At 36.6% G+C, this 15664-nt stretch overlaps 1 protein-coding gene across 1 annotated transcript in view; it reads left to right on the top strand.

The window, feature by feature from the left end:
• Positions 1-15664, top strand: part of Glut1 (Glucose transporter 1) — a 174120-nt gene that overhangs the window by 24132 nt on the left and 134324 nt on the right. The window lies entirely within an intron of this gene.

Genomic DNA, 15664 nt, shown 5'->3' on the forward strand with positions numbered 1-15664 from the left:
TTACCGATTCCATACCGTAGTTCTAAGGATCGCGTCACTACACCACAAGATCACTTCAGTTCTTAATTATGAATATGTTAACTTCACTCAACCAAATAAATCCAGCAACATGGAGGAATCAGTTCCCACAATAACTAAAAACAATGGCAAAACAAAAGCCAACGAAACGCCAAACTTGTTTAAAAAAGTTGAATAGTCTCAGGTCACCAAACGGCTGTCGCACTCGATTGAGTCTTAACCTTGATTGGAACAATAGTTAGCACAGTTGGGCGCCTTACGCAATTTAGGAGTGAATGAATGGACGTGTAAATGACCAAATAAAATAATGAATGTGAAAGTGGATGAAAGAGATAGTCCAGTTGAGCTTCGATAAGCTTTAGCCTTAAAAAACCTATTGTTTCATATTGCATGAATATTAGGATTAAGGGGGAGCCACAATGCCATTATTTCATTAGCATTCTAAAATTTATTTGAAAGCAACAATTGATATGAATAAGAAACAATTAGTAGTGTTGAAAGAACAAAATATTCATGGATCAGCTATTTTGTGGTTTTGATAGTAAGCAGTCGCTGCAATTAGATTTGTTATTCTATGTACCTGACGGCAGTAAGCTGGTCTAATTGCTTATGCAGTGGGGGGTACCTGCGGAACTCATGCTGGCACACTCAACGATAAAGTTGGTCGCCATCGCATTGTACTTAGGATAAAGAGGCGAAATTAGGTTAACGGATTTTTTTATATACTTAAGTTCAGCTTAAAAACACACAATTTCCGAAGACTAGGAAAATCTATAGCTAAAGCTATATTTAACTCATATATGAAACTTAATTAGTACTTAATAAAGAAGTCGAAGTTCGGGTGGAACCGAATATATTTCTCGGAAAATCTTTGCAATTTCAATTATTTCACAGCAAGCCAACAATTTCAGCTTATAAATCAAACTAAGATTAATTTTTCCGCCAACTGCTGATTTGGACTGAGTAGGCAATTGAAAAGCAAAGTCCTCTCGAGAAACAAAAATCACGATATACAACGCACTCATCATACCCGTCATAATATATGGCTCGGAATAATGGACGGTATCGAGAGAATATGAGATGGTTCTGAGAGTATTCGAGAGAAAAAATTTCCAGAAGATTAAAGGTTGTATGATGTCGACGGCGAATATTGAAGGAGTACACCTCCTGATGAGCTGTATGAGCTTTACGCAGATATCTCGATAGTGCAACGAAAAAGAACACTAAGGCTTCACAGGCTAGATCATACTATTCGAATGGACGAAGAAATTCAGTCGATATCGCAGTTTGGAATCAGGGGAAGAGGGAGACCTCCACTGAGTTGGGAGAGGCAGGTGGAGAAAGACTTGTCTTACCTTGGTGCTCCCATTTGGCGTCAACTATCGCTAAACAGGGATAGCTAGCTTGACTTGTTACGAAACGGTCAAAATCGCTTGGGCGGTTAAGCGCCTATTAATGATGATGATGATGATGATGATAGGAACACAAAAGGTTTGTTTAGAATGCGGAGTGCCATACTACACACATACACTAAACACACTTTTGGAGTTTTGATAGAAGGGACATATAGAAAAAGAAGTTTTCATAGATCTTCCTTTCATGTTTGAACCACTTACCTAATATTATTGGTATTGGTCGAATGAACTCAGAGTTATAACGATTAGAAACTGCTGTGATCGCATCACAAAGACTTGACAAAAATAAAATCTTTAAGTTCGTGCGTTCGAGTGGAGCTTGAGGCCTTATCAATACTTTTTTATTATTATTATTCTTGTGTTACAATTATTCTTAATTAAAAAAATGTATAAATTAGAATAGAAGAAAGAAAATATGTAAGACAATTGCAATTGCTCGTTGCACAGATTCATTTTGGAAGCTGCTAAACTTCTTTATTAGCAACATTTTGGTTCAAGGTGGCCATATTAAATCATCTTCGAGATGGGCTTGTATTTAATGAACCAGAATGTAGCGGATCTATATCTGCCAAAGGACTATCAACATCGATAGCACTCCCCAAAAACTTCCAGGGGTGTTTTTGGTCGCTAAAACAAGACCGACAACAACAACATTCCTTAAAATTGTTTACTCCACTTTTCATTCAAAATAACTTTATGACGCTGATGAATGGAAGGCGATTTCTGCTCAAGGTGGTAAAAGGAACTTTGGTGTATAATGTCCAGAGCCGCTAAAAATTATTCGAGATAAAACGTGCCATTTCTAACAGAATAATGAAAAGCTGCTAGATCCATATATTTCCAATACATTTTGAAATCTAGAATAATGTTTTAAATTAAGATTTTTAGTTCTACCGCGGTATCTACAATAAGCACTTTCATTGCAATTTAGTTATATATAAATTGATATTGAAGAAAATGTGTATAGTCGCATTTTATATGGTGGTTCAAGGAAGAGGGTAGCGTAATCATAAACAGAACCTTCTAAGTCTCTTTTGGTTTTGAGAAGAAAGTAATGTCGGGCCCGAGTAGATGCCCGAGCTCCCTTTGCCTGCAAATCATGGAGCATTCTTTTAGAGAGAGTATCAAGCAACTAGTTATTTGGAGGCAACAAGCCCAGCCCATGACAAGCTCTTTCTTATCACCATCAAATTGAGTGGGGGGCCATGAAAAAGTCGACTGCCTTCAATTCAAAGGAACATGAAATTCGCCATGCTGATACTAATACAGATTGAAATGCCTGACATCAAAAATTACCTCAAACTGACACCATGGTCATTTAATGTCAAATGTTTATGTATTATGTCACATGTATGACTTAATTGAAGTCGATATAGCACAAACCTAAGAGACTATCATAAAATAGCCCAACATTTTGTCTTCCTTAATTCATTTCCGTTTAATTTTTACCAGCATGCAGAATATGCTCTAGACTGAATCACTCCGCATATGATATTGTGACGAATATTAGCAACATTGTATCTACATAAACAAATCAATCATTATGTCTACACATATGTACATACAAGAAGCGGAGAGATATGCACAAACACATGCATATATCTGAGATACTCACAAAAGTAGGCAATCATCGGTGGAAGTATTACTCAAATATACACGCGCATAAGAGAAGCTATAAACGTGCATCTGTAGTTTATAGCTGGTAAACAATTAGTAAATTCTAGAAGAAGAAACGCCTAGAAGTATACGTACGACACAGCAGAAATTATAAAAGGAGCAAAAGCTGAGTAAGCAGAATCAGTTTGATTTAAGCACGCTATCAGTTGAGAAGTCTAAGTGTTATTGTGAAGTATTTTCAAAGTAGTCTAATAAAGATCATTTTGCATTATTGAACATTGGAGTTATTTATTCAACAGTTCAGTGATACGAACGTTAGTAGAAGGTTGCAAATAAGCGGAATTTCCCTACATTCGCTACAATATGTAAAAGTGGCAAAGGACTAAAGTTACTAAATTTAAGGCTGTGTTAAAAGTGTTGCGGAACAATTTTGTTATATTTTTTTATACTTCTTGAGAGAAGTGTTTTTCTAACTTCGTAAGAGATTCGATTTTTCGGTGAAACGGCAAGCATATTTCAGGGGTAAAACGCAGTTAGCAGCCAAACCAGTTGATGTTAAAAGAACTCCTTAAAACCCAACTAGTTATATGATTAATTGCAATTTTTAAAAATTGGATGTACATTTAGAAAGTTATAAAAAAATATGTCGGCTATATGAAGAATGATAAAAAATTTTAATTCGTTCCCATGTCCGTTAAATATAAGTTTCAAATTTATCAGCGGTTACGCAGCTTTATTTGCTCCACCATAAAACTTATCATCCATTCAAAAGTTTAAGGAACAAATGCTTCTAAGAATTACTTCAATATGGAACAACACTTATGAAATTGGGAGTTTCTTGGAAGAATTTGATGACGGCATAGCAGGGGTTAGTATTGTTATTCAACAAAAGTATCTTTCAATCTGAACGATTTTGAGTTAACGAAAGAGATCGTCAAACAAGTTCCGAGTTTTCATTTTTTTCCGGCCAAAATTATGTCAAAGAAGAAAGCCATAATGACCTTTTATATTCATGAAAAGGCATAATTACATTCTAATAGGAAAATTCTTTACTCTATCTTTCCTATGCCACTGACATGCTAATGGCTGCTTCATCTAAAAAAAAGAACAAAATGAAAACAAATGAGCAACCGCTTGCACCAAGAAATTAGATGGAATAACAAAAATGACATTTACATTTTTATGTGCACGCAAATGAGATGGTTTCGTAGCAGCTTTCTGTTCAACTAAACTTTCAACCACAACGCACCAAAAAAATAATACGAAGCAAAAAGGTACCCCGCATGCGCCACGATGTATGCAACGTTTTTTCCCTGCTATTACTTGGCGACAAAGCGCAGCAAAATGGCCCAAATAGAAATGGCACATCATGGTGCATGGAAGGGAATGCAAATGACAAGCTTTTGAATGGCTTTCGAACAAAACAACGCCTTCTTGCATCCAAACGTTTTCTATTTTTCACCTCCACAACTGATGGCGGTTGCAGCCAGAAAAAACGTTGAAACCATTTCGTGAAATAACTTTTAATTCGAAACATTTATGCATGGAAGCTGTGATGATGATGGCGATTAAAGTGATGAGTAAGAAGTTGAATGCACTACTCATTCGCCAAACAAGCGCAACAACAACAACAAGCAAGCAAACTCGACTCAATTCAAAGTCATTTGTATAGTTTTTGGGTGTATTTTTTTGAGGGTAGACCAAAAACTGTAAATTGCAATAATAAATGCGTGAATGACAACAGGGGAGACGTGTTTGTAGCGGTTAAACAAAAGCATGAGTTTGCAACACTGTCGCCGGTTTGGGGGCATAATTACTCATTTTGTGCGATTTATAGTTGCATTTTAACAAAATGGTAGCCAACAAGCCTCATCAACCAAATACCACACAATAGTATGAGTACGTAAACGTGTCGGGAATACGCCAAAAGGGTACTGCCAAAATGGCAATAGCAGCAGTGGAAGTGACGTCAGCAGTAGTGAGGTGTCAACGCAGACAGACGAAACGAAAATGTAATTATGCTTCAAGTGTTTGAGATCATTATAAATGAATACACATTGGATGATGTTGACGATGATAGACAAGTAGTAAAAGTGCAAATGTGTGCAAAATAATGAGATGACTTTAAATTTTGATATGTGATAATACCAGAGAATTTAAACACAATGAGAAGGCGTTTTTTGGGCATCCACTGCTTACGATCCATTTGCATGTGACACGTCTTGCACTTCACCACTATTCCCCAAATTCATGTTAACTTAACAGGGTGCAAGACGTAACAGAAAATTCTCTTAACGATTTTCTCTGTTCGCCTGTTACCAAAAAATTCTCTGATCAGAGCAAGTATATTGCAAATTTAATTCTCTGATTTTTTGCAAATAAATTATGATGGTTGGAATTGTTTCATTGTAAATTGACTTGCCCCATTAAGTAAGGTCTTAGGAGACAATTATTCAATAGCATGTTTGGTGCAGATGTAAAGCATTTGCATCAATTTATTTTTATTTTTTTCAACTTGTGGTTCAAATGCCGCTCGTTGTTTTATTATATATTTATTGCTCCCATCTCATTACCACGAATTAGGAAAAGTGCCCATTTTTCCCAAAACAGCCGATTTTACCAGGCCATCAGAAATAGGGAACAACATATCTGCTCGAATAATATTACCACAAATTCCCCACCTTCAACTACATGGCGCGGCCCTAGGCGGTGGAAATTGTCCCTGCTGATTTAACTTTTTACAATATACAACATAGTTGTCAAATTATTAGTGTAATTTTTTTATCATACACAAGCTCCTGAGCTCCATACGGGAGTGCTTTTTCTTGGCACTTTCATAAGAAATTCAAGCATTTTCACGATTCGAAATTATATGTGAGGGCATATGAGAGTGCTAAAATTTTTATACCTTTCATGAAAATGAAATGGTATATTAATTTCGTCACGAAACCCAAAATTGTAAGTCCTCAAAGGAAAATAGATAGACCCACCATTAAGTATACCGAAATAATCAGGATGAAGAGCTGAGTTGATTGAGCCATGTCCGTCCGTCCGTCCGTTAACACGATAACTTGAGTAAATTTTGAGGTATCTTGATGAAATTTCGTATGTAGGTTCCTGATATCTCGAAAAGGCGTCCACCTACAGAACTAAGGCCCACTCCCTTTTAAAATACTCATTAACCCCTTTCATTTGATACCCATATTGTAAAAACAAATTCTAGGGTCACCCCTGGCCCACCTTTATGGCGATATCTCGAAACGGCGTCCACCTATGGAACTAAGGATCACTCCCTTTTAAAATACTCTTTAATACCTTCCATTTGATACACATGTCATACAAACACATTCCAGGGTTACCCTCGGTTCATTTTCCTACATGATTATTTTCCGATATGTTGTCACCATAGCTCTCAACTGAGTATGTAATGTTCGGTTACTCCCGAACTTAACCTTCCTTACTTGTTTATTTTATATTTATCTTTAAAAAAAATTTATTTTATTTTTTAAAAATCGGTTAGGTATGTACATCTGTTCAATATATATTTCTTATCTTATAAATCCGATTATTTGGAGATTACGAACGGGATAATATTATTGTTCAGCCCCATTCATGAAAGGTTGAAGTCTTCGGCACGGCCGAAGACAGTCCTGTCCTTACTTGTTTTTTTCTTATATTCAAAGTGTGAATTTGAATCTGTGCCTATGATTCAGGGCAAAACAAGAACAAAAGTGCTACAAGTGTATAGGGGTTGAGCAGCTCCGATGTAAAGAAATATTTTGACAAGTATAAAATACATTATTCAGTCAACAAATATAGTCAAAAAAGATTCAGAAAGCTGAATTAAAAATTATTATAAATTTTTGATCTCCTAAAGTAAACACATTTGATTTGAGTGGGTATAAACCAACCTAGATTGGTATATATGTACACACATATATTCCTAAACTAAAGATCAGCCTACACCCCCATTTCCCACCCACTTCATTGATACCAATATATCCATACATAAGCTAACAAATGTTTGTACATTCACATGTTCAAATAAAAGACAAACCGTTTCAATCAACCACTTCCTACAAAAACTATTCTTACGCACAAGCATATGTACAAATCTATGTTCATATGTAAGCTAAGAAATATTTTTATATTCGCATGTTGACAAACAAAACAAAATTCACTTCAACCATCCAACCATACGCACAAGCACACATACATATGTACATATGTATGCTCATGTTTTGTATGTAAATCGCAAAATCCTGAAAACTAGCTTCCTCTTTATTTTTCATTCATAAATGCTACTTCTTAAGTTGCCCGAATTGGTGATAGAATTCGGCAACATGGCATTTGATAAAATCGTCAAAAGACAAATTTTTGCGATTTTATAAATTCCAACTTCGATGCATATTGGGGGTATTCATTATGACGAGCATAACTACTTTCATAACCCCGCACCTTTCCTATGAAATAATACCAAACTATTTATAAGCCTGTATGAAAGTACTAATATGTTTGTAAAGAAATAAGCAAAATTTCTGCAATTTGCATCAACATAAAACAAGCAAATATATTGCTACAAGTAATAAAATTTAAATTTAATTAATCCTACTAAATACCTATATTCCCACAAAGAAATCATATTAAGAGAAAATCCAGAGAATTTATACACCAGCTGAAACTGTTGACAGAGAATTTTCTGCTGTTAACTGGTTAACATTGAAATTGGATTGTGTGTGGTGAAGTGCAAGACGTGTTCACATGCAAAAAAGTTGGAATCTAGCAAAAACGCCTTCTCATTGTGTTTAAATTCTCTGATAATACCATTGGTGGTAAGCAATCGGATGTGGCCTACATTAGACTGGTTCGTAATAAGGTTGCAAAAAACTTCGCCTAAATTTGAAGCATATGTTGTTTGTGTCTCAGAAGAAACTTTTGGTACTATGAATTGTATACTTGTAATGTTTTTAAAGCTAAAGTATTACTACTGTGCTCTTGAGAATGTCTTTATTACTTCCTTTATATTAGGTCGGTTGAATATTTATCTGCTTTTCATACAAATCTTGCAATCGATTTTTAAGTAACTTCTCCTTGAACTACAAACGTGAAACTTTACACATAGGTTAGAACACCGTGACAAAAAAGGGGAAAATCCGCTAGGTGGCGCACGGATCGAAATAATTAGATAAAGAATTTGAAAATTTTCAAACCAGCTTTTAAGTAACTTCTCGATGAGATGGAGACTTGAAATTTCAAACTTAATTCAGAGGTCGATGACAGCCGATAACACGATACAAAAAGATTCGCTAGGGGTGCAGGGAAGAGGGAATTTTTGGATTGATTTTTATGTAAGTTCTCATCGAGATACAACTGTAAAACTTCACAGATAGGATAAGACACCGAGAAAATTTTATAAAAGAAGAAAAAAATACGTTAGGTGGCGCACGGATCGAAATATTTATATAAGAATTTGGAAACTTGGTGTTTTGAGATCGATTTTAAAGTAACTCCTCATTAAGCTACAAACGTGAAACATCACAGACAAGGTAAGACACCGTGACAAAGGAACAAAAGGAGGAAAAAATTCCGCCACGGATCGAAAAAATTAGATAATAATTTGGAAATTTGAAACAGGGTTTTATTGTTAAATAATATAAATCTGGCAACTCTAATTATCAGTTTTCTTTTCATACTATTTCATTATACCTCTGTTCGTATTATACTGAATAAAGTTAGTCGCCATCTTACTCTGAAACTGCGTGTACAAATCTCTATTACAACAGGTTATGGGCCTATCCACATAGAGTAAAATTAAAGTTAAATATATTAATTTAATTAAAATGGCGACGGGCACACTCAGTTTTCCTTTCGAAAAACTTCGCGGTCGGGAAAATTTTGATGTTTGGCGGCGAAATGCAAAGTCATACTTGGTGCTGAAAAATTGTTGGAAAATCACCGAAGCAGGTTTGTCTGAAAATGCATCGGAAAAAGATCGTGACACAAACGAACGGGCGCTGGCGGAGATTACGCTCATGGTGGAGCCGAGTAATTTCTCGCACATAGCAAATGCACAGACGGCAAAAGAAGCATCGGATTCAATAATGGCAGCGTATGAGGACAGTGGTTTAACTCGCAAGGTAGAGCTTTTGAAAAAGCTGGTGCAGTTAAAACTCGAACAGTTCCAGACCATACAGGATTATGTGAATGAAGTGGTCATGACTTCAATAAAATTGCAAAGTGCAGGTTTAAATGTCGGTGATGAATTGATTGCATCTTTATTGCTAGCTGGGTTGCCTAATGAGTATCAAGCTCTTGTTATGGCAGTGGAAAATTCCAAATCGAAGTTAACCGTCGACAGCGTAAAGAATTTGTTGTTGCAAGACGTCAAATTGGATTGTAGTAAGGAATCCACCAACAACGCTTTGTATTCGAAGAATTTCGAACCGAAAAAGAAGGACAAAAATTCTAATCGTAAAAAGTTTCGTTGTTTTAATTGTGGTCAGGAAGGCCATATGCGTAAAGAGTGTCGTAAATCTATACAGTCGAAAAAAGCAAATGAGAACGAAAGTAAAAGCAAGACAGCTATGTTTTCAAATTCTTTGCTAGCGAATTCGTGTTTACACTCTCAGAGTGGCGAGTGTGTATGGTACGTCGACTCAGGCGCAACGTCGCATATGACGAACGATCAACAGTTGCTTTCAAAAGTTCGAGCAGCAGAACACAACGAAGTTATTTTAGCTAACAGTGAGCGAGTTCCTGTTAACAGCGTAGGAGATGTTAGCCTACTGTTAAATGTCAACAAACAGAAAATTCCAACTAATGTTCGAAATGTTGAATATGTTCCTAGTCTTTGTGCAAATCTTTTGTCAGTTCGACAAATGACTAAGCAAAACAAAAAGGTGGTGTTCGAAAAAAATGTATGTAAAATTTTCGATGTGAAAGGCAATTTAATAGCAAAGGCATTTGCGGACAACGATTTATACAAGTTGGATTGCGTTAAAAATAAAGTTGGGAGAGCAATGACTACAGTTGATAACTTTGAGCTTTGGCATCGTAGGCTGGCACACATTTGCAAGGAAAATATGAAACGAGTGCAGAATTCAACGCTTGGCGTTAATTACAGCAGCACAAGTGACAAAGGGTGTATTATATGCTGTAAAGGTAAACAAACTAGAAATATAAACAAATCAGCTGGTACGCGTGCAGAAAATTTGTTAGACATCATACATTCTGACGTGCTTGGTCCAATTAGCACAAAATCGTTCAGTGGTGCAAGATTTTTACTTGTATTTGTTGATGATTTTTCAAGAAAGGTATTTGCGATACCGATTGTACGAAAGTCAGATATGTTTGCTAAATTTAAGGAATTTAAAAGCGAAGTAGAGACACAGTGTGGCCGTAAAATAAAAGTGCTGAGGACAGACAATGGCACTGAATATTGCAACGAACCATTTGAAAATTTTTTGCGTGATTGTGGCATTGTTCATCAAAAAACAGCTCCCTACACGCCCGAACAGAACGGGGTGGCTGAGCGTATGAACCGAACGTTGATTGAACGTGTTAGATGTATGTTATTAGATTCTGGCCTGAGAAATATATTCTGGGCAGAGGCTGCAAACACGGCAGCATATTTGGTAAACCGCATTCCATGTAGAGGTAATAATCGAAGTCCAGAAGAAATATGGTCAGGTGTTAAACCTAATTTAAAGCATTTACGAATATTTGGTTGTACAGCGATGGTTCACATACCGAAACAAAAACGTTTAAAACTTGATGCAAAATCAGATGAGTGCATATTTGTAGGATATTGTGCTGTGTCAAAAGCTTACCGGCTTTATCGTAAATCTGATTACAAGTTTATTGTGAGCCGTGATGTTACATTTATAGAAAATTCATGTGACGTAACGAAACATACAGAGCCAAATTTGATTATTGATATTATTAATACAAGGGAAGATTATAACATTAACAATTCAGAGGAGGATAATATGAGCGAATTGTTAGATGTCAACAAATCTTCGGACAGTGACTACGATACTCCTGATGAAAGTGAAGCAGTTAATATGCATAGTGACGATTATGATAAATTGTATCCAGTTCGTCGGTCGGAGCGTATTGCAAACAAAACGAAAAGAAATTTGTTGTTGACAGTGGTGTCTGATGCTGATGACCCTGTTAGTGTTGAAGAGGCATTGTATAGTGCAGAATCAAGTGCCTGGAAGCGCGCCATGGAAGAGGAGATGGATTCTCTTAAGTCAAACAACACTTGGGTGCTTACGAAATTGCCTGCTGGTAAAAAGGCAATAAGTTCAAAATGGGTATTCAAAGTGAAACGTGATGCAGCTGGTGAGCTTGTTCGTTATAAAGCAAGGCTCGTTGTGAAAGGTTGCTCGCAGAAACAAGGCGTCGATTATTCGGAAACATATTCACCGGTAGTTAGGTATAACTCATTGCGATTCTTGTTCGCCATGGCAGCGAAATATGACTTGGCGGTGCATCAATTAGATGCGGTAACAGCATTTTTAAATGGTGAGCTTCGTGAAGAAGTATACATGAAGCAACCGGAAGGCTATGATGATGGTTCAGGCAGAGTATGTCGTTTGGTGAAGTCACTATACGGCTTGAAACAAGCAAGCAAAGTTTGGAACGATAAATTGAATACAGTACTCATCGGTCTAGGACTAGTTCGGAGCGAAGTCGATCAATGTATCTACTATTGTGTAAAAGATCAAAGTATGGTTTACGTAGCGATTTATGTAGACGACGTGTTGGTGTTCTCCAATGACAAAAAGGCTACACAGCGTTTTAAGAGCGAGTTGTCTTCCAGATTTAAAATGAAAGACATGGGTTCAGCGTCATCCGTATTGGGCATGCGAGTTCAAAGAGATGAGGTAAAAAAACTAATAAAACTTGATCAATCTGAATATATTTGCAGTGTGCTCAAACGTTTTGGAATGGATGACTGTAATGCCGTTGCTACGCCACTTGATTTGTCACAGAAGCTAACTATTGAAATGTGTCCACGAACTGAAGAAGCAAAGAAAGAGATGGAAAATGTTCCATATATGGAGGCTATTGGTTGTCTGTTGTACGCAGCACAGAACACTCGACCTGATATCAGCTTCGCGGTCAATTTACTGAGTCGGTTTACACAAAATCCCGGCAAAGCTCATTGGCTTGCAGTGAAGCGTGTGATGCGATATTTGAAGGGAACTATAAACAAAGGCATCGTGTACAAAAAATCTGCTGAAGGTCTAGTATGATTTTGCGATGCTGACTGGGCAGGAGATCTTGATCAGCGTCGATCAACTTCTGGTTACATGTTTGTTATGCAGGGTGGTGCTATATCTTGGTCAACGCATAGACAGCGAACCGTTGCATTGTCATCAACAGAAGCAGAACTTATGTCAATAGTGGGTGCAATGCAAGAAACGATTTGGTTGAACCGATTGGAATCTGAGCTTATTCCTCGCGATGCAAAAACAACAACATTGTATTGCGATAACAAAAGCGCAATTCATATTGTTCGTAACAACAATTTTTCTCCACGTACTAAACATGTCGATATAAAGGTGAAATTCATACAAGAAAGGCTGGAAGATAAGTCGTTAAAGCTAGAGTACATTTCTACAAGCGAGATGTTGGCAGATGGTTTAACGAAAGCTATAACAGCTGTTAAAAATGAATTTATTAATGTCGGAATAGGTTTACAGTAAACTTACATATGTATTACTTAACATAGTTTTTGCAATGTAAACATTTTGGATTTGAATTAATGGTCGTAAATTTTTACTTATATATATTTACAATGTTGCCAGATGTTCTATTAAAGGGAAGTATTGTTAAATAATATAAATCTGGCAACTCTAATTATCAGTTTTCTTTTCATACTATTTCATTATACCTCTGTTCGTATTATACTGAATAAAGTTAGTCGCCATCTTACTCTGAAACTGCGTGTACAAATCTCTATTACAACAGGTTTTAAGTAACTTCTCGATGAGCTAGAGGCTAAAAATTTAGAGTTTAATTGAGAGGTCGATGACAGCCGATGACACAATACAAAAATTTCGCTAGGAGATGCACGGACTGAGATATTTAGAAAAATCAAACTGAACGAAGGGATTTTTGGGATTGGTTTTTATGTAAGTTCTCATTGAGCTACAAGCGTAAAACTTAACCGATAGGTTAAGACACCGAGAAAATGTAAGAAAAGGAGGAAACAGGAGGTTTTTATGTAAGTTCTCATTGAGCTACAAGCGTAAAACTTAACCGATAGGTTAAGACACCGAGAAAATGTAAGAAAAGAAGGAAACAAAAATAAAATAAAAAAATTTTATACTTATATTTAAGAATTCATGAGCTTAACACTGGCTTATAATAATTGAATTTCAATTATTATGTTTTCTAAGAGAAACTGAAAAGAAAGAAATATTTACTGGCATATTGCGATGGACCCATTTCGAAAACCGCCAACCGTTTTCTCATCTTCGTCGCCTAAACAACTCCTACAGCATCGGTGATAGGGAACTTCTAGCCTACCAATAAGGCAGTGTTGAGTCAGTACTCCTAAAAGTGTGGAAATTGTATACCTATTCAGGATGTTTACATGATTAGATCTCTTAAGATCTCATTTTTTGCAACTTGGATTTTGTAGCCATTTACCGTTGGCTTCATGGTAGATGAACTCGTTGAGCATTAGCTTGCATATGACAAAGGGTATACCTTGACATTCTTTGTCAGTAAGAATCTGCTAGACCATGCCTAGCCTACAAGTTCGTGCGCAATACAGTTTCCCGTAATGACCAAGTGTCCCAGCCCAGCGGGTTACCGGCGGTAGGTATGCCTGTGGTAAGAGGCGACTAAAATACCAGATTCAAGGGGTTGTGTAGCGCAATATGTAGCTTCTCCAAACTTAATTGTCAACCTCACCTATCCGTGGTGAATCCTGTTTCATTACCAGACGAGGCTCTGGCGACCCCAAGCTCCTCATGGAACTTGGGGGTGGGGAGAGAATGTTGCCATATAAATCGTTCCCAAGATGGTTGGGCTAGTACCCTAATTGTGCTGTGTTACCGTAGCGTACCGGATCTTTATCCGGCAAAGGACCATCATATCGATAACACTCCCCAAAGCCTTCGGGGAGTACCCTTATTGCTATAACAACAACAAAAACAACCAAGTGTCCCAGGACCTATATACAACGTTCCTTATCGATAGAGTGTTTTCCTATGAAAACTGTCAACTCCATGATAGTTGATAATTTTGCCTGGAAGATACTACAATGATCAGGTAGTCTGATAGAGATTTAGAAGTATCGGTGCTTTGATCTGACAACTTCTCTAATCCTACCGTTTAGCCAATAACCGTCGGTGTATATGGAAATGCTTTCATCTTTCCTAAACGCAAGGCTTTCCTTAACCCAAGGGTTGGATATCAAGAATGATCTCCGATTGTCCCTGTTCCTAGAGCACTAGTTGTGCTGCTCATACTAGATCTGTTAGCTTTTCGCAACAAGTTTAAATTTCAAGCCTTACGGCCTTCAAGGCTGACCACCATACGACTACTACATACAGGAATATGGCTCGGATAAACGCGGTTCAAATCCATCTGCATTTTTTTCATTGGATGTTTGAAGGCATATAGTGCAATGAACGATTTCTTTTGATGCTGAATGTCGTTATCCTTCAAGTTCAGCACTTTCTCCAAAATTACGCTGAAACGTGGATTAGGATGAGTAACTTTCCGATGGGATAATTTTGAGAAAATTGGCTATGGATAAAAATATTTAAAACAAAAGTACGCTTCGACTCCAAGGACATGATATTTATAAGTGAACACCGAACACGAAACGATGGTAAAGGGACGACAAAGCTCATCAACCGGCAGAGAAAAACATACGAAGGCGCAGATTCCAACCTTCTGATATAAACTGCAAGAAGAGGACCTTCAAATACCGCATACTCCAGCCTAATAATGGTTTAGAAGTATAGTGATCAGAAAAATTAGAATAGGTGCTACGCTTAAAGCCAACATCGAATACTATTAAGAAACGGTCATATTAACGTGTATGACGAAGCTGAGCTAAGGATGAAAATAAATACCAACGTCACTGAATTCGCTGTTTAGTACACTGAACCGAAAACGTACATGTTTTATTAAGAAAAAGTTTCATAGAAATTCACTCCGATTTTTTCTTAAAATTTAGGAAAAATTGCATACAATTTAGGAAATTTGCGTATGATCTAAGAAAAAATTCGTAAAATTATATTTATGACAAAACTTCGTTCTTATAATATAAGAACCATATTCATTAAGCTGCTTGAGTAAATTTGTTGATTGTACTTATATTCTTAAATTCTATGAATACGGTTTTTGGAGAGGTTTTCAATGAACATTTCTTAAAATGTACGCACTTTTCCTTAGTATACATCCACTTTTTTGGTTCAGTGTACAACGTTACAGATACTTTATCACATCGAAGTAATATTAGATCATTTTGCATAAGATGTATAATGACACTAAGCAATGTTTATAAATAGGCGAGTATGGACACATCAGTAGTAAAAGTTGTCCAGTTCAAACAAATAAGGTTCCCAAAACGCTACCCTGTG

Source organism: Eurosta solidaginis, chromosome 5, assembly GCF_040869045.1.
Source record: "Eurosta solidaginis isolate ZX-2024a chromosome 5, ASM4086904v1, whole genome shotgun sequence".
Taxonomy (NCBI): domain Eukaryota; kingdom Metazoa; phylum Arthropoda; class Insecta; order Diptera; family Tephritidae; genus Eurosta; species Eurosta solidaginis.